This window comes from Cebus imitator, unplaced genomic scaffold, assembly GCF_001604975.1.
Source record: "Cebus imitator isolate Cc_AM_T3 unplaced genomic scaffold, Cebus_imitator-1.0 Scaffold224, whole genome shotgun sequence".
NCBI lineage: Eukaryota > Metazoa > Chordata > Mammalia > Primates > Cebidae > Cebus > Cebus imitator.
Genome location: NW_016107539.1, coordinates 593,070 through 612,779, shown reverse-complemented (window position 1 = coordinate 612,779; position 19,710 = coordinate 593,070). Strand labels below are relative to the sequence as shown.

Sequence of the window (19,710 nt, the reverse complement as noted above, 5' to 3'; positions counted from 1 at the left end):
CTCCTGCCTCAGCCTCCTGAGTAGCTGGGATTACAGGCACGCGCCACCATGCCCAGCTAATTTTTTGTATTTTTAGTAGAGACAGGGTTTCACCATGTTGACCAGGATGGCCTCGATCTCTTGACCTCGTGATTCACCCACCTCGGCCTCCCAAAGTGCTGGGATTACAGGCGTGAGCCACCGCGCCCGGCCCGAGACATGCTGTTTTAAGGATGTCAAACCAGTGTTTTGATTCATTTTGGTTTTGCTGGAATGTCAGGATCTCTCTGGGTTAAGGAAAGAAGGGAATGTCACACACAGAAAGAGCTGCCGTGTGTCAGGGAGAGGGTCTTCTCAGGGAGAGGGTCTTCAGCTATGTTAGCGTTTCTGTCAAGGCCAGTGTGGTCCATGTTTGTTGTCACAGAGAGTCAAAGGGAAAGAAGCAATGCCAGCCTGTCACAGAAACCTGCTGAGTAACAGCCATCCTTGAAATTTGCCCCTCGTGTTTGGTTAAGATTTTTCAACACCAGTGCCAACAGACAGGCTCTTTGCCACCATGAGCTGGAGAGAAATGGAATCCTGGGACTAGAACTCAGTGCCTGGAACAAGCCCATCTCACTGAGACTTCACAGAAGGTCTTTCCATGACCCTTGCTTGTACCCAGGAGCCACAGACCATTTGGAACTTCTCTGAAGACAAACTCAGGCTTAACGACCCATTTTCCTGTGCCCTTGGAAAATGGTCTCAGGCACACAAGAGTCAATTAAAATCAGAGTCCACCAACTTGAATGAAATAGCCCTGGGCCACAGAGACAAGTCCCAAGGCTGGCGCCCACACCAGGCAAAGCAAGCAGTGGCCTCCAGAGAAAAGCAATTATTTAGGGTTGCAGCAAAGATGTGAACTACTAGCAGGGGCCTCTAAGTTCCCTCACCTTCCCAGCAGCCTCTGCAAACATCCAAACATCCTGGATACTGAATGCCTCGGTGGGAGATCATTAAACCATGTTCCCCATGCTGGCCTCAGCTTTGAAGAACAGTACACAGGCACGCTAACACCCAAGGTCCCGCCAGGACATGGGAGGGCCTGCTCAACCCTGCCCCGCCCCGAGATAGGAACTGATATTTAGTGAAACTCCAAGTGCACCAGCTCCACACGCACCATCTCATTGAACTCTCAGGACAATCTCTCAAGTGGGGACTGCACTGTTCCCATTTTATGGATGGTCACACTGAGGCTCAGATAGGTTAAACGATATTTCCAGGGTCATAGGGCTTGCAAATGGCTAACCCTGGGCTCTTCACCAGCCTGCCATATTGCTTACTTCAGTGGACAAGGGCATGAGCTCTGGAGCCAGGGTGCCTGCACTCAAATTGTGAATCTGTCTTACGCTGGCTGTGTGACCCTGAGCAAGCTGCTTTCCTTCTCTGTGCCCCAGTGACCTCATCTGTAAAATGGGAATCATCTTACACACCTCATAAGTATCACACTGATTGAATAACCCACATACTGCTTGGTACAAAGCCCAGCACTTTCTAAGGACACAATAAATATGAGTTGGCTATAGTTTAGATGTGTGTCCTCTGCAAACCTCCTCTGGAAATGTGATCCCCGATGTTGGAGGTGGAGCTTGGTGGGAGGTGTTTTGGTCATGAGGGTGGATTTCCTCATGAATGACTTGGTGCCCTCCTTACGGTACTGTGTCAGTTCTCACTGTTAGTTCACATGCCAGCTGCTGTTTAAAGAGCCCCATGCCTCCTCCCCTTTCTCTTGCTCACTCTCTTGCCATGCTACGCACCTGCTCCCCGTTCACCTTCCACTATGATTATAAGCCTCCTGAAGCCCTCCCCAGAAGCAGATGCTGGTATCATGCTTCCTGTACAGCCTGCAGAGCACTGAGCCAAATAAACCTCTTCCCTTTGTAAATTACCCAGCCTCAGGTATTGCTTCATAGCAATGCAAAACAGACTGATGCAGCTCATGTGATAACAGGGGTTCTGTTACTAGAACCCACTTACGCCAAATGCAGCTCTGACCCAGAAGAGCAAGGCCTGGAAGTGGCCAGTGCCATCAACACAGAGCCATCCTGGAGCCCGTGCGTCTCTCTCATCTCATCAGACCAACGAAGTGACAACCACGGTGTGTTCCCAACTCTGTGAGGGAGAGGAGGTGCATGTGGTGCGTCCCTGCATGTGCACAGGACACCGGGTGCAGTCATGTAATTAAACAGAGCTGCAAAGGGGCGCTTTGTTTGATGGGGCAAGCCGTCCCAGGGAAACACTTTTAAGAAAATGGCAGGAGGCCTCGTATTTTAAAAAGTCATCCTCCCTCTACTTCTATGTATTCATATATCCAAAAGAACTGAAAGCACGGACTGGAACAGATATTGGCCCGCCCATGTTCATAGCAGCATGACTCACAATAGCCAAGAGGTAGAAGCAACCAAAGCGGCCAGCAGTGGATCAACAGACAAACAAAATGTGAAATATACACACACTGAAATATTACAAAAGGAAGGAAACACAGACACACACTCCATATTCATGCTGCACAAATGAATGACTCTACCTCTTTGCAGTTATGGGGCTGGGGAGCAAGTCACAGGCTACGCCGTGGATGAACCTTGAGGACAAATGCTAAGTGAAATAAGCCAGACACAGAAGAACAAACAGTGTGAGATGTTAAACGCAGAGTAGTCAAATTCACAGACAGAAAATAAAATGGCGGTTGCCAGGGGCTGGGAAGAGGAGGAAGTGGGGAGCTGGCACTTAATAGGTATGGAAGCGCTTAATAGGCATGGTTTCAGTTTTGCAAGATAGAGTTCTGGACATGGATGGTGGTGACGGTAGCAAGACAGTCTGAACGTACTTAATGTCACCTAACTGTACACTTAAAAATGGTTACGCTGGTAAATTTTATGTTACATGTATTTTACCACATTAAAAAAAAAAAGTAAAAATAGACCAGATGCAGTGGTTCAGCCCTGTCATCTCAGCACTTTGAGAGGCTGAAGTGGGCAGATTACTTGAGCTCAGGAGTTCGAGAGCAGCCTGGCCAACAAGGTGAGACCCCATCTCTACAAAAATTATACAAAATTAATACAAAAATTATCCAGGTGCAGTGATGCATGCACTTGTAGTCCCAGCTATTCAGGAGGCTGAGGTGGGAGGATCATCTGAGCCTGGGAGGCGGAGGTTGCAGTGAGCTGAGATCGCATCACAGCCCTCCAGCCTGGGCGACAGCAATAACAGCAGCCAAGTTAAGATGGTAAATTTTACGTTACATGTATGTTCTAAAAATATACAACACACTTGCTAAGTAAAGAAGCCAGTCACAAGGACTAAGATTCCATTTATGTGAGATGTTCAGATAGGCCAACCCATGGATTCAGAAAGTCGATCATGGTGGCCATGGGTTCAGGGAGTTGGTGCAACGGGCAATGACTTTTTTGGGATACTGAAAAATGTTCTGAAATTAATAGTGGCTATGTCTACACTACTGTGAACGTACTGACGACTCCTGAATTCTGCACTTTAAAGGAGTGAGTCTTACGGTGTGTGAGTTATATCTTAACATAAACAGCTATACAAAGGAAAGTTGCTGTCGGGAAAAAAATCATGCTGTCCTCTGCTTGCTTCCCCGCAGTGGTCCCTGTGCTCCTGGCTTGAAGCCTTTGCCTACACCATTCTCTCTGCACGAAACCTTTCCCTCCTGGTCCACACCTACCCAATGCATGGTTCATACTTTCTCATCCTTCAAGCATAAGCTTCATTTCCAGGAACCTCCCTTCCTGCCTGGGACCCAGAGCACCTGGAACTCCCCTCGGAAGACTCACAGATGCATGTTCCCTTCTCCCAGCAGCAACACCTAGAATCCATCACACTCCACAAATGAATGGCCCCACCTCTTAGCAATTGCGGGGCTAGAGGGCAAGTTACAGCTTCCCTCACCTTGCTCTTCCTCACCTATAAGATGGAGCTAACACTGCTTCCCTCATGGAAGTTTATGCGTTGTGGCCAGGCACAGTGGCTCATGCCTGTAATCCCAGCACTTTGGGAGGCCGAGCCGGGCAGATCACTTGAGGTTGGGAGTTTGTGATCAGCCTGGTCAACACGGTGAAACCCCATCTCTACTAAAAATACAAAAATTAGCCAGGTGTGGTGGCCCATGTCTGTAATCCCAGCCATCTCAGGAGGCTGAGGCAGGAGATTTGCTTGTACCCAGGAAGCAGAGGCTGCAGTGAGCTGAGATCACGCCACTGCATTCCAGCCTGGGTAACAGAGCAAGACTATCTCAAAAACAAGGAGTTTATGAGTGGAGCCCTTCTGAAGTAGCCGCAGTTGGTGACTTCATAAATGGTAGGAAAGAGCCCCATTTGGTGATGAGCCTGGGAGGAAATAAGCAACGCTTGAGGCAGTCAAGGCTGAATTCTGAGGTCAAGTGGAGCTGAATGTGGGTTTTAAATTCAACTCATCTTTCAAGGGTTATTTATTGAGCAAACATGTGCAGACATGGTCCCAGGCACTGAGGGCACAGCGGTGAACAAAACTGACAGGATGGATTGCACAGGGGTGCAGTGACAGGCAAGGGCAAGGGACGGTCACACTCGACAACACTGTCGAGCCCCCACTTGGCTGGGGCCCTGCTCTAGGCACTGGGGGGATGGCTGTGGCCAAGGGAGGGAAGAGCCCTGCAGGGCTGGCACCCCGTGGGTGGACAGATGATCAATCAGCAAAGTCACTTCAAATTGTGGCAAATTCCACGAAGCAAGCGAAGAAAATGACAGGACAGAAAATAAGCCAGAGCCGTGGACTAGGGCTGGCAAAGAAACAGCCTTTTGGAGGCATGGCACTGAAGCTGAAGTGAGACCCAGGCATGTGAAGAGACAGAACAGAGAATTCCAGGACAAAGAAACAGCCAGGGCAAAGGTCCCGAGGCAGGAACAGCTTACCTTGACCGGGGCGGGGGTTGTTGCTGGGAAGTGAGCAGAGTGCAGATGCCATGCAGCCTGGAAAGATGTGATGAGGAATTTGAGCTTTATCCTAAGAGCAATGGGGACGCATTAAAAAAGGTACTGCCTTCTATGAGCATGGCATATGTCCTAGGGAAATGAAGTGAACTCAGGTCCAGTCATTTATATTTTATGCAGAACCAAAGGCACTAGTATATTTCAGCTGCATGAGCAATGCAGGATTTCAACATTACTTAGGCAGGATGAATAGGGGCAGGGAGAGACTGGAGTCAGGGAGGCTGGGGAGGCGCCTCTATTAGATCTACTGTGAATTGATGGAGACCCAGATGAGGAGGGTGGCGGGTGGACTGGAGGGGAAGGGAGGAAGCAAAGCCTGGACTAAGGAATTAAAGAACCGGGAAGAACTGAAGATGGAAGCCAGGGGCAGGTTTGGTCACCAGCAAAGGAAAAAGCCCCAGATGTCCCTGGCCTCCTGGGGTAGAGTGTGCAGGACTGGACTCATCTGGAAAGAGAGATTCTCATGTTTCCTTTCACTATCAGAACACGTGCACAGACCAAAATGCACGGATACATGGGACATTCAGTGCTGAAAGAAAGATTCTGTGAATCTCTCAATTATTTATAAGTATTTAAATTAGTTAATTATTCATTAGCAACAGGGAAGCCTATATGGAAATGTGTACTCACACACTGTGATATGTTATTTAAAATCCCAGGCGATCCTTTCCTTTTCCCTCTGGGGCCAAATAAAACAACGCTAGATGCCTTCTGTAGGTCACATTTTCTCATCTTCTCAGTAACCAAAAATTAGGTCTTAGCAGCTATTTCTGCTCCTCCTCCTCTCCAGCCCAACTCCCCATTCTCACTTGCAGCTGAAAGCTTTGCTCGCCATTTAAAAAATCCTTGCCAGAACCACGTGCACCCCCAGCTACTATCCTGCTTCTCTGCTCCCATTGATAGGTGAACGCCTTTACACAGTGGACTCTATTTGCTACCTCCTGGTCCTCTCCCCACATTGCATCTTGAACTCACTCCCATCGGGCATTCTCCCCCATTCACAAGGAAACAGCCTTGGTTGAGGTCGCCAGTACCTCCGTGTTGCCAATCCAATGGTTCCTACTCAATAATAAGAGGGGGAGCCGATGGTTCAATTAATGGAGTTGTCCTGGACCAGATGCATTGGCTTATGCCTATAATCCAGCATTTTGGGAGGCTAAGGTGGGAGGATCACTTAAGCCCAGGAGTTTGAGACAAGCCTGGGAAACATAACAAGACCCCATCTCTATTTAAAAGAGAGAGAGAGAGAGAAAGGGAGTTCTCCTGTGTGTCGGGCACATGAACAGTGGCAATTATGCCCATTTGACAAATGAGGAAACTAAGGTGACACAGAGATAAGAAGGCATTTGCCTGAGATTGGACATCGAATGACTTATAGGCACCAAGGGAGGCAGGGAAGGGAGTGATACCCAATGCACGAGATGTGGACAACCTGTCCCCAAGGATGTTTCCAGCAACCCCGCTGCGGGACAGGCAGGCCATAACCCCACACAGAGTCCCCAGCAGCTTCCAAATCACATCACAGGCCCAACCCATGCTATAGCAGAAAAAGCAGGCGGCAGAGCCCGTGGCTTAAGTCCCGTGACCACCCACGTCGCTGCTTCTTGGTATGGGGACCCTGGGCAAGTCACCTGGCATCTGAGTCTCGGTTCTGGAATTTGCAAAATGAGATGTGAATTCTGGCCCTGCCTTCCTCACGAAGGGGCTGTGACAGTCCAGGGAGATGACGTGAGTGGTGAGTGTTTGGCACACTAGGAAGTGGCGGAATATGACTATTTCCGCGCTGGCCCCATCTGCCGCTAAGCTCAGCACCCACGGTGGCAGATATGTAGCATGACGTTTCCATGAATTCTTGCCATTAGGAATTCCCAACACCCACGCTTTTTCCTTCTGAAAGTTCTGCTGCATGAAAGAGGCAGAGAACAAGCCACCGCCTCTCCTCCTTCTCTGGATAATTCTCCAAGAGTCTCTCCCCGACACCAATCCTCCCTGCCCATCAAGCCTCTGTGGAATTCCAGCTCCTGAAACATGCAAACAATTCATAGTAGAGACGACCAGTGATTTGGAAAAGCCAGATCATTTGCCATTTCTCCTTTTTAAAAGGTCTTTGGGGACATGATTAACAAAAGCCAAGTCAGGAGAAAAAGATAGAAATGAGAGCCCCAAGGTTTTTGGGGGGGCGGGGGGAGGTTTAATGTTTTCAATTTGCTGACCTTGACTTGAAACTAGAGGCCAGACCTGGGCAGCCAGCAAGCTGTGGCGAATATCGCTGCCGATGAGAGTCCGTTTTTGTCCATTAATACCCCGCTTGTGCCCTAAGAGCAGGGCATGGTGTATGGCAAGTACATTAATTCTCCCCCACAAGGCGGGACACCACAATGGTTAGTAAGTGGCTAGAACCATCCCACCCAAGCCGGCCGCGTGCTCCTGTGTGCAGACCGCACCACTGAACACTGGCCTCAGTGCCTCTCACAACCTCCACAAGAGCCAATACGAACAGAGCATCTCCAAGGTGCCAGGTGTGGTCAGAGGTACCTACCACAGGTTAGTGTATTTCATAAATCTTCGCCAGTTTCTCTTTCAGGTTGGAATATCACTCCCATTTGATAGCTGGGGAAACTGAAGCTCGGAGAGCAGCAGTCATGGGGGCCAGGATCACGGGATTACCATCAGTCAAGGCTGGGACTTAAGCCTAGGTCATGTGTGTCCAAAAGCCACACTGCTCTCAAATACTCCACCAAGGGAATTCAGACTCCAGTGCTCCATGGTACAGGCAGGTAAAGTGAAAGCAGGCCAGGCGGGACTGCGGTGAACTGACGACACACACCCATCTAAGGGGAAACGCAGCAACGCTGAGGTACCCACAGTGATTTGCAGGAATCTCACCCGCATTCAGCCAGGTGAAAGAAGCCATCTCACAAAAGCAAAACTACAGGGACCAGAAACAGATCAAGTGGCCGCTAGCAGCTGAGGGTCAGGGACAGCTTGACCACGAAGAGGTAGCAGGAGGAAATTTGGGGGATGGTGGAAACACTCAGCACCCTGGTGGCGGTTGTACAAAGGGATTTTTATCAAAGCTCCTATGACCATACGCTAAAAAGCCTGAATGTAACCATATGCAAAGGAGATCTTAAACAAAATGGGACAAAACAGCAAATCTAGGGGCTGCGTCCAAGCTGCGGGCTGCTGTTTTGTAATCTCTGCCCCACCGTCCACATCATGAACACCGGTCACATGCAGCAATGAACCTGTGGGGCTGGGGGTATGACCGAGAGGGGAAGAGGTAAGGGGAAGGCGCTGGCTCCCTTCTTAGTTCCATCACCTGCCGGTGGGGTGACCCTGACAAATAGCTTTCTCTCTCTAAGCCTCAGTCCTCTCTGTTTCAAAGAGGGGTGAGGACACCTTTCTTTGCATTGCAGTTGTCAAAATTAGAGATTCTAGAGAGAATGCTCCCAGCACATGGCAGATGCTCAATACATTCTCATGCCCTTGGAAATTCTCGTGTCCCTGGCCTCCCAGGAGTCATGTGGGCCCAGCAATCATCCCCTTTTATGACCAGATTTCCCAGGGGACCCTCCTAGGTCACCTTAGCCCACCTAGAAGCTGGGAAAAAAGCCAACCAGGCCTGGGACTTGCTCTTTCTCCTGATAGCTCCCCTGGGAGTCCCTAGCGTAGCCACCCACAGAGACCAGGTGGGATATGTAACTGCCCACCTCGCGCCCCCAGCCACATTGTTACAGGTAAGTTCATCAGACCAGCTGGCTATGCAACTTAACAGGAAGGCAGAACAGCAAGGTAGCTAAGAGCGGGGGCTCCGGAGGCAAACAGACCTAGTGGGTTCAAGTCTCTTTTTGTTTTGTTTTTTGGAGACAGAGTCTTGCTCTGTCACCCAGGCTGGACTGCAGTGGCGCAATCTCGGCTCACTGCAACCTCCACCTCCCAGGTTCAAGCAATTCTCCTGGCTCAGCCTCCCGAGTAGCTGGGATTACAGGTGCACACTACCACGCCCAGCTCACTTTTCCACTTTCAGTAGAGATAGAGTTTCACCATGATGGCCAAGCTGGTCTCCAACTCCTGGCCTCAAGCAATCCTCCCACCTCGACCTTCCAAAGTGCTGGAATTAGGGGTGTGAGCCACAGCACCTGGCTGTGTTCAAGTCTCGACTCTAACACTTGTTAGCTAAAAGACATTGAACAAGTGGCTTATGCTCCCTAAGCTTTGATTTCCCATCTATAAAAGAAGGATGCAAGGAGCACCCGGTTCTCAGACTGTGGAGAGAATTAAGTGCAAAGATGCTGCCATGTTCCGCACACCATAGAGCCCAGTCCACTTACCTGGATCTTTCACATCAAATGCTGCTGAGTATTGCTCTCCCTGGAATCCCTCTGTGGATGAGTATTTATAAGGCTTAAATAAAATACAGTTCCCAGTGAGGTACATGACATTTAATAGATGCTTGATAAATTGCAGCTGGTTTTATGATGATCTTGTTGCTACTAGTGAAAGATCACGCTCCGGAGGCATCGGAGCAGGCACAGACCATGTCCAAATGGGATAACTGCTGGGCATGGTGGTTCACGTGTGTAATCCCAGCACTTTGGGAGGCCAACGTGGCAGATCATGAGGTCAGGAGTTCGAGACCAGCCTGGCCAACATGGTGCAACCCCATCCCTACTAAAAATACAAAAATTAGCCAGATGTGGTGTTGGGCGCCTGTAGTCTCCACTACTCAGAGGCTGAGGCGGGGTAATTTCTTGAACCCGGGAGGTGGAGGTTGCAGTGAGCTGAGATCACACCACTGCACTACAGCCTGGGCAACAGAGAGAGAATCCAACCAAAAACAAACAAATAAACAAACAAAAAACCAAATGGGACACCTGGATTCTTGAATCTAAAATGCCAGAAACACAATTACTAGAGAAACATAAAGTACCAGGGTCCTGTCACAGTCCCGGACATGAATTAAAAGAGACCTGGGCCTCCAAATATCCAGCAGACACTAAGCACCTGATCCCCACAAGAGGGAAAGGACAATATTCTGGAAACAGACCAAACCCCTTACAGAAGGTCACCGAGTGAGTGAGAATTGAAATCCACAAAAGGAGAGAGCCTCTGTTCCCTGACTGAGGCGCAGAGTACAGCCAGCTCCTCCCAGATTGTCACAAGCAGGCCACCCCCGCCCTCATGAAGGGAATTCATAATCGTACTAGGTGGGATAATTAGGCAGTCACAGAAAGGAAGCCCGGGAGGGAGAAACCCGATTATCAACTGTGCCGACTGCCAGGAAGGAAATCTTTCTCCCCGATCTTGGTCGTTAACTAGCTGTGTGTGCTGTTCAACTCAACACTCAGCGGGAGTTCATCTGGGCAAGAGCATCGCTGGATGTTCTTTTCTAACTCAAAAGCCATTATGCAAACTAGAGAGAGGTCTCTAGGGTCACGCATGGCATTAGGACGACAGATGGATTTGGGTTCTACTACTCAGATTTTGTTGGCTGAGCATTTTTCCCCTGGACTAGGGGAGGGAAGGGTCTAACACTCTTCCTCCCTCATTGCTGAAGCTATTTCTACCTCTGCAATCGACGCACCCGTGGCTGCACACCTCCCATCCCCAGTACACACACACCTGCTGGGAGGGAACAGGCGGGAAAAAGAAGAAGTCTCTGCTCAGCCCACAGGGACTCTGTCCAGTGCCTCCCTTACTTGTCACAAATCCATCGGGGATGAGGGAATATTTGCTTTTAAGCCACTATCCACTCTGAACTTCTAAAACTATTCCTTTTTCTTATTTGCCAGTCTCCTGGGTAACCCTCGGATAAGCCGAACTCTCTCTGGACATCTTTTCAATTCAGTCTAGTGCTTCAATTCATTCAAGCCTGTCCAAAAATCTCCTCCTCCAAGAAGTCCTTCTTGACTCTTTCACTATGGATCTCATCTTTCCTTCAAAAACCTTTTTTTTTTTTTTAAGATTTTCTAAAAACCATTGTACAGGTGTCAAGAGCTCTGTATATAGCAATGAACAAGACACATCCTTCTCCATGAGGTACTTTCTGAAAACTGGGTCCCACGTGACTCAGCCTCTGGTTCCATCCCATCTTATGGTGTCTCCATCTGGCAAAGGTGGTGTGGGTGAGCAGGAGAGTCAGAAAGATCCAAGGTTCGAGTATTAGCTCTGCTCCCTCCTTCCTGCGTGACTTTAAGCAAGCTGCTGAGCCTCTCTGATTCTCTCTTCCTTGTTTGGAAAAATGGGGATAATAGCAACTACCACTTAGGGTTGTTGTAACCAATGGGTTAATACAGGACAAGGGCAGGGACATGATAAGTGCTCAGAAAGTATTCTCCTGTTATCTTTATAACAGGCATTTGATATACTGTGAATGTTTTTATTAGTAGATTTCAATTCAATATTAAACAATTCTCCCTGACTGTCTTGTCAATTCCTTATCAACAGTAAAGGTCCCTCTGTCCCCTCCGATGCCTGTCAGCAGAAAACAGAGCCATTTGGAGTCTGATATTTGCTGATGGTGAATGAGCTTGCTCCAGTTTAAAGATGAATCGCTGCAAGTGTTTTCCTCCCAACAGCAGCCAGTCTTTGTCACCATGCGCTGGTTTAGTACGCGGCTTGTTATTTATAGACATCATGTCACAGAGCCCTCGAAGTGGTCCTAGGAGTTTGCTCCTGGACTTGAAGTCCTAGGCCCCAGGAACACTTCCTCCCTTCCACTCCCACCACCTTTCCTGCCTATGCCTCTCAGCCTTCTGGAATTTTTATGTGTCTCTTCCCCCCCTCTTTATCTGGATAAGCCCACAGGCTCAGGAGTCAGGCAGACCTGGTTGGAAGCCAGCTCTAAGCATCTTTCAAAGGGGGCTACCCAAATGCTTTCTCTAAAAAGGTAACTAGGGATGACATGACTTAACATATCAGTGAAGCCTAGTACATAGCAAATGCAATAAAGATTAACTGTCATTATCTCCATCATTGCCCTAATTGGAGGTATAGTAGTATGTACATAATTAAGGCCAAGGACTGTGTCTCGTTTCTTTAGAACACAAGACATTATAGACTTTTCTCTATAACCCAAGTCTGCATGTTGACACGGTCCCCAGGGGGATGTTGTTGGTCAGACCCAGGTGGGCCTGAGGTTGAGATGAGTAGGCTTGGTCCCTGGGCATTCCCATGGTCTGGGGAAATCAAGCCAGAGACAGGAGCAGGCACGCAGGTAGCGGCAGAGGTGGGCAACCATGTGCGCCCCGGAGAGGCAGTAGCAGGCTCTAATGACCTCCAATCCTGAGACAGAGCACCTGATTCTGAGGAGTGTCCCTTTGTCCCATTCAACCAAACAATCTCTCCAAGCACTTCAAAATACCCTTCAGGTATGAGAAGGCGGGAATTAAATAAATCCCTTAAATAGAAAAGTATTCAGTGGTTAAAAGAGATAAGTATAATCCTCGTGTACTGGCACACAAAGATCTCAAAGGCTTTATTTAAAAGTAAAAAGTAGGCCCAGCATGGCGGCTCACTCCTGTAATCCCAGCACTTTGGGAGGCCAAGGCGGGTGGATCACCTGAGGTCAGGAGTTGGAGACCAGCCTGATCAATATGGCGAAACCCCCGTCTCTACTAAAAATACAAAAATTAGCTGGGTATGGTAGCAGGCACCAGTAGTCCCGGCCACTCGGAGGCTGAGGCAGGAGAATTGCTTGAACCTAGGTGATGGAGGTTGCAGTGAGCTGAGATTGTGCCACTGCACTCCAGCCTGGGTGACAGAGCAAGACTCTGTCTGAAAAAAAAAAAAAGAAAAAGAAAAAGAAAATATTTACTTTATAACCTCAGGGGCAGATGGTTGAGGTAAGCACACTCAATAAAGTATTAAAGACATGTGTTAGTATATACATTAAAAATATTTTTTAAATTGGCCTCAGTGATTGAGCTACTCCAACTTCTTCAAACTCCTTTCTCCTCCACAGAACTACTTTCATCTCTTTAGTCATCTTGGCCACGCCTCCCTGGGCCCCTATCCATGTCTTTGCATGTTTTTGTTTTAAACAAGTGACCAAAGCTGGGTTGGGAATTCCACTGAAGGCCTGCCTGGTGTAGGGGGAAGCTTTAGCCATCACAATCCTTGGAACACGTCCCCAGAATCTTGCTGACTCTGTTCAGAGATAGTCACTAATGACCAGCATCCCCAACTTCAATTTGGGGGGATTTTGTCTGATCCATCCTCTTTATCCTGCCTCTGGATTGCCTTGCATGAGCTTTGTGGTGGCTTTTTTCTGGGCACTTGGGGATATTATTTAAATTAAGTGACATTTATTGAGTCCCTGCCATGTGCAAGGACTGTGCCAGACCCTTCAGCTGTATTAACTCATTTGGTCCTTCCAGCAACGACTCTGTAGAGGGTGACATTATCTTTGTTTCATAGGTGAAGAAACTGAGGCTCAGTGAGCTGTGACCTGTCACTGGTCACACAGCCAGGGAGGGACAGAGCTAGGGTTTGAACCCATGTTCTTCCCACTCCACGTGGAAACCGCTGTTTTTGTTCATAAAACAGTAAAAAAATTCATCTCATTCTGTTTTTAGAATATCATTTTCCTCAGTTGTTCAAAGCTCTTTGAATTCTATTTCTGTCTTCCAGGATATTAACCCTGCCTTTTCAATATCATCTACATGTTTAATAAAGTAGATTCTTCAATCCTTCAACCAGGTTGTCAGCAAGGACATTAAGCGGGAGAGCTCCCAGGAGTTTTTGGAGAGTCAATTCCTATTTGGTTGAGATTCTCAAACCACTGGTTCACTAATCTGTCAATCACTTTGTAGTATTTACTGACCACTTCCTACGCCTCTGCTAGGAGATGTCGGGAGTAGCCCTTGGCTGCAAGAATCTCACAGTCTAATTGCACAATGCAGTGTGGTTAGGACCACATTTGCCCACAGGGCCAATAAAAACGACAGGGAAAAATGTTCACTGTAACACTGTCTATAACAGTAAATTCTCTAAAAATCAAATTACTAAACTATGGTATGCCTATTTCGTGGAAGGTTAGACAGCCATTATGATATTTTTGTAAGCATTTGAAACATGGAGAAAAAAGAATGTTAAGGCTGCAGTATTATCTATAGGATATGTTCACAGCCCCCTCCTGTAATATTGAGCCATGGTCAAAAGTAAAACCCCAGGGTTGAAATATTACAGTAGATTATGAAAATAAAATATAAACAGTTATAAAATATCTTTACAAACTTTAAGTATATAAAATCCAACACAATGTAAAAGCTGTGTGATTGATAAAACTTTGGTGAGATGGTGTTTTGGTGGGCTGGGCTGAGACTTAGATCAATTCCATGAAATGTGGACCCACAATGTCCTTTCTGCCAATTTCACCAAAGCAAGCAGAAGCATTCCTCAATGTTCCAAAGAATTTGTTTGCATTCAAAATTAGTGTCAGCTCTCTCTAAAATTATCTTGACCAATCAAGCCACATTTTGTGTAGCAAGTTTCTCTATAAGGCACAGTCCTTGGCCTTAATATTGTAGCAACAAGAACATCAGCAATGAGAATGATAACGAGGTCTTCTTTGATCTCACTTTTAAAAGTGCAATTCCCCAAATGCTTACCTCTTGTCCCTGCCTTGTTTCCCCAAAGCACTTACCACCTCTGTCACATCACCATTTGTCATTGTCTCTTGAGATGCCATTTGCTGTGAGATACATCATTATTTTATGTACCACTAACAGTGAAAAAAAATGCCATTTAAATGATATGAAGCCTTAACCATAGGGCTGAATCCAAATGAATCAGTTCCATCAGCCTCGCAATGTTTTAAAAGTTTTTTCATCTTTCCAAGGGATTTGACCATTTCCCTTGTCTTTACTTGTGCTGATGGGCTAATGGTAGGCGAGCCTTCTGCACTACTTATTACCTCAATGATCAAATGCAACACAGATGCATCCTCCTTGAATACCTTCCTTGCTTATGTCATACTAAGTACGCGGATGCTGGTTTACAAGAAAACAATGGAATTATGATTGTCACTCCAATGATGAAACATTGTCTTCACTAACATCAGACAAATGTCCTGCTGTTTGTTTCCCTGCCTTTCTGTGTACACAGTACCAACACCCAGTCAGATGGGTATAGTGTTAAGAGATCTTAAGTGGTATTAAAATCCCATGTATAATAGTTCCCACAGTGCGCTCAGCTCAACAAAAGCGACAGCCATCTGAATGACCTTAGTGATGCTTCCGCAGGAACATACAATGACAAGCACATCTTGACTATTGTCCCCACCAAGAGCAGGCATGAGACAGCAGCAGTTCCACTGACTGCAAAATTATCCAGGTTTCAAAGACATTGAAAAGGGGGATGGGGCTGCATTTCAGAACTGATGAAATCTGGCAATTATGTTACTCATTTTCATCTCCTGCCCCAACTTAGAACGGATGCTCTTTGAGGCAAGGGATTTTCATGTCTTCTGTTCTCTGCCATATTTTCAAACTCTAGAACAGGAACAGGGACAGAGCAGTCAACATCTGCTGAATGAAAAGCTCAGTATTGCTCTCGATCTGGCCCAATATCAGAACCGTGTCTATTCAGACTGTATTCTGCGGAGAGTCCTACATTCAAGCTTTGCTCCTTGCTGTGCAAATCTTATTTATAATAATTTGGCACACAGATACCTCATGCATCAGATGTCACATGTAAGATTACGCCAACATGAAACTTTTACATACAAATAAAACTGAAGTTTATTTTATCAGGTATACCTTTTGACCTCAAATACAATCATTGACCCACATTTGTTGAATGCGGTTGTTATATTGAGGGTTGTTATATTCAGGCTGCACTCTCAGCCCAGAATCATGTGAGTACTTTCCAAAAATTTGAGTCCTTTTGTATTAAACTCACCACAAGTAGTTCTAATGTGTGTTAAGGTGTCTGAGACTGATATTTTTCGTATTTTTGCATTCTCAGGATGCAGACAGGCACAAGCGAGTGAGGGAGTCAAAGCACGTTTGTAAAAATACAAGGACTGGCACTACTCCTGTTCTGTGCAGACCCAGGCCAGCGCTGGCCACACCTGTTGCCCTTGCTGTTCTCCTTCGCCTCGTACCCTCAAAAGAGAACCTTGAAATCCCCCCTCCAAACAGCCACTGCCCCATGCCAATTGCAGGAGGAGGAAGCAGAGGGCGAAGGCCAATGCTGAGCAGACCTGGCTAGAATTTCTAGAACCATCTACTGCTTTTCAAAATATCAAGTCTGTTCTACTGGAATAGAGTCACAGCCTTTTCCATTCCCCACTCGACATTTCCCCTAAACCCAATTTGCATTTTATAATTGCAAAAATGAGGCGTGCTTGGGAGTCTATAATTATTTCAAAATTAAAAACTAAAAAGTGACACATGCTCATTGAATTAAAATTATAAAAATTAAACAAGCAGACAAATATGAAGTGAAAGTTTCCCATCTCTCAGAGGTAAACCCTGTTCCATGTGTTACATGCCCTTCCAGACTGCTTTCTACACGAACCCAGTCTGTATAAGTTCTGTTGTGAAAGTGGAACCATTCTATACACACTATTCTGGAATAAACTCTCAGCATTTATTGAGGGCATCACATCCATATTCATATCCCTGTCTATAGTACAGACATATCTACACTATAATCGTATCTATACTATAGCTATCTATATCTACAGTCATAGCTGCAGCTACCTCATTTTTTTCCTTTATAAATCCTTCATTGGGAAGCTTTGTAAAATTTGTATATGGTTCTATTGTATGCCTGTACCCCAGGTTTATTCAAGCAAATCTTCTTCATGGGTCATTTCCACAGGAGGTGATAAATCACATATACACACATATATAAAATTTGCCGTTTGTATTTCTGTAGCGTACATTTCTAGAAGTAGAATTTCTGGATTAAGTGACATGCATTTTTCAATAGATGATACTGATCAATCACCCTCCAGAAAAACTGTACTGTGAGATCTCCATTTTATTTTTATTATTATTATTATTATTATTATTGGGATGGAGTCTTGCTATGTTGCCCAGGATGGAGTGCAGTGGTACAGTCCTGGTTCATTTCAACGTCCACCTCCCGGGCTCATGCAATTCTCCTGACTCAGCCTCCCAAGTAACTGGGATTACTGGCCTGTACCATCACATCCAGCTAATTTTTGTATTTTTAGTAGAGACGGGATTTCACCATGTTGGCCAGGCTGGTCTCAAACTCCTGATCTCAAGTGATCTCCCCGCCTCTGCCTGCTAAAGTGCTGGGATTCCAGGTGTGAGCCACCCCAGCCAGGCTAGATTCCAATTCTTCTCACGTGCATTGAAATACTAATTGAGTGCCTTCTGTGTGCCAGCTTCTCTTCCAGGTGCTGGGGAAACAGCTGCGAACAAAAGGACGTCCCTGCCCTGGTGGAGCTTGTAGTCTAGAGAAGGGAGCTGGATGGTGACCAAATACAGAAGCTACGGGTCACGTGATAATAGAAACTATGGGGAAAAAAAAAAGAGTACGGGATGCAGACTAGCTGGGCAAGCGGAGGTCATTCAGGTGAAACAGTCGGGATACCTCCTTGAGAAGTGAAGGTACTGGGGCTGGGGAGATGTAGGTATCTGGGGGAAGAACATTCCAGACAAATGGAGAGCATGTCCACCAAAAAAACCAAGCTCTCTACCAAACTTTCACCAATATGGCCATAGTCGTGACTTCTCTATCTTCAGAAATTGGAGGTAAAATAGATACATACTATTTGAAGTAAAACATCCCACGTTTTGTGACCATTTATAATCCGTTTTGGGGAATTGCCTGTTCTGTGATCTTTGCCATTTTTCTCTAGTGGTGTCTGACTTTCCCTCACAGATTTCTAATGGAGCTTTCTACTTGAAGGATGTTAAGACTTTGTCAGTTAGGGTTCAAATATTTCCCAGAGCTGCAATTTTTCTTCTGACTTGATCCTTGGGTTTTTTTTCCATAGAGAAATTGAAAACTTTTATGTAAAAAAATTTGCCAATCTTGGATTATTTGGGATTTTGTGGCATTTTTAAATGGCCTTTCTCAGCCCAGAATTATATGAATACTTTCCAAAAATTTGAGTCCTTTTGTGTTTTAATAAAAAAGGATTAAACTCACCACAAGTAGTTCTGATGTGTGTTAATATGTTTAAGACTGGAATTTGTTGTTGGGGGTGGTAGAAGTATATGGCACAATGCGGGAAATTTCATTCTTTTTCAGTGGATATGCCAATTATTCTAACCTTCCTTATCAAACAATAACGATTGGTTGAAACTCTGAGGCTGGGTTATCTCAGCTAGAAAATAGCTCCATCCGTCACCAGCTCTGGGACCTCAAAGACGTCCCTTCACCTCTGTTTTCCAGAACTCTCATCTGTAACATGGGATAGTATCAGTATCTGCTTCTTAGGTTTGTGCCTACCTACGATGGACCTATGATAATGTGGAACTTCAGTGAGACTCAAAGTGAGTACAAGGTAAGTCTCACAACTGCGTCTATGCCAGACACACCTCCTGTTCAAGGCAGACCTTGCTTCAGACTCAGAAAGCAAGGCCGTTCTAAGAAACATGAACAACCAAAGCTGTGATAATCTCCTGTATTAGCCAATCATTTATGCTGAAAATGCCACAGAAGGGCAGGGGAAGAGTGGGCATCCCGGGGTTCCTTTTCCTCTCAGTCTGTCCTTAATCATCACAAGCCAAAGACAGGGACTTGGTAACACGTGCACATAGCAAGAAGTGAAATAAAGGCAGTTGTTCGTTTTGTGCAGGTTTTAACTTTTCTACTAAGAATGAGATATCTATCCATATACAGAATACAAAACAGGAATTGTGTGATTTCAGTGATTCCAATATGAGTTAACTGCTTCTATATTTGCGTTCTTAATGGGCATATAATATAATGATGAACAGTAAAATTCATGCTAATTTAAACATTTTTATTTTACTTGGAATGACACTAAATAACAAAAAACACTATGAGAGAGAGAGAGACTATGAAAGAAAAAAAGGAATGTTTTCCTACCTTTAATGATACCTCTTTTTGCTTTTTGATCAAGAGTTTTACACTTTCATTTTGCACTGGTTTCACTAATTATGCAGCCAGGCCCGTCCTGGCACATAGCACGCACTCCATCATGTCTGAATAAAGCAATGAATGCCCCTATAGCAAACACTGATAAAGCCCTCGTGGGTGGGAGAAGTCGCTGGTGCAAGTAAGGTGACCTGTGCTTCTCTCCCAGCTCTCAGAGACGGTCACAACCACTAACCCAGCTCCATTCTCTTATCAGCAGAAGTCCATGTGGCAGGAACTTCTCTAACAAGAGCTTTTTTTTTTTTTTTTTTTTTTTGAGACGGAGTCTGCTCTGGTGCCCAGGCAGGAGTGCAGCGGTGCAATCTCGGCTCACTGCAACCTCTGCCTCCCGGGTTCAAGCGATTCTTCTGCTTCACCCTCCCAAGTAGCTGGAACTACAGGCATGTGCCACCACACCCAGCTAATTTTTGTATTTTTAGTAGAGACAGGGTTTCACCATATTGGCCAGGCTGTTCTGGAACTCCTGGCCTTGTGATCCACCTGCCTTGACCTCCCAAAGTGCTGAGATTACAGGTGTGAGCTACCTCGCCTGGCCCAAGAGCCTTTTCTTTCTTTCTTTCCTTTTTTTTTTTTTTTTTTTTTTTTTTTTTTT

General features: G+C 46.1%; 1 long non-coding RNA gene across 1 annotated transcript in view; it reads right to left on the bottom strand.

Moving 5' to 3' along the window:
• Window positions 1–3,752: 3,752 nt before the first annotated feature.
• Window positions 3,753–19,710, bottom strand: part of LOC108281337 — a 20,159-nt gene continuing 4,201 nt past the window's right edge. The window contains exons 2-3 of the long non-coding RNA XR_001815946.2: window positions 11,653–11,658; window positions 3,753–3,763 (exon numbers count right to left, since the gene is read on the bottom strand). This is a non-coding gene — a long non-coding RNA (uncharacterized LOC108281337). The remainder of the gene's footprint in view (window positions 3,764–11,652; window positions 11,659–19,710) is intronic.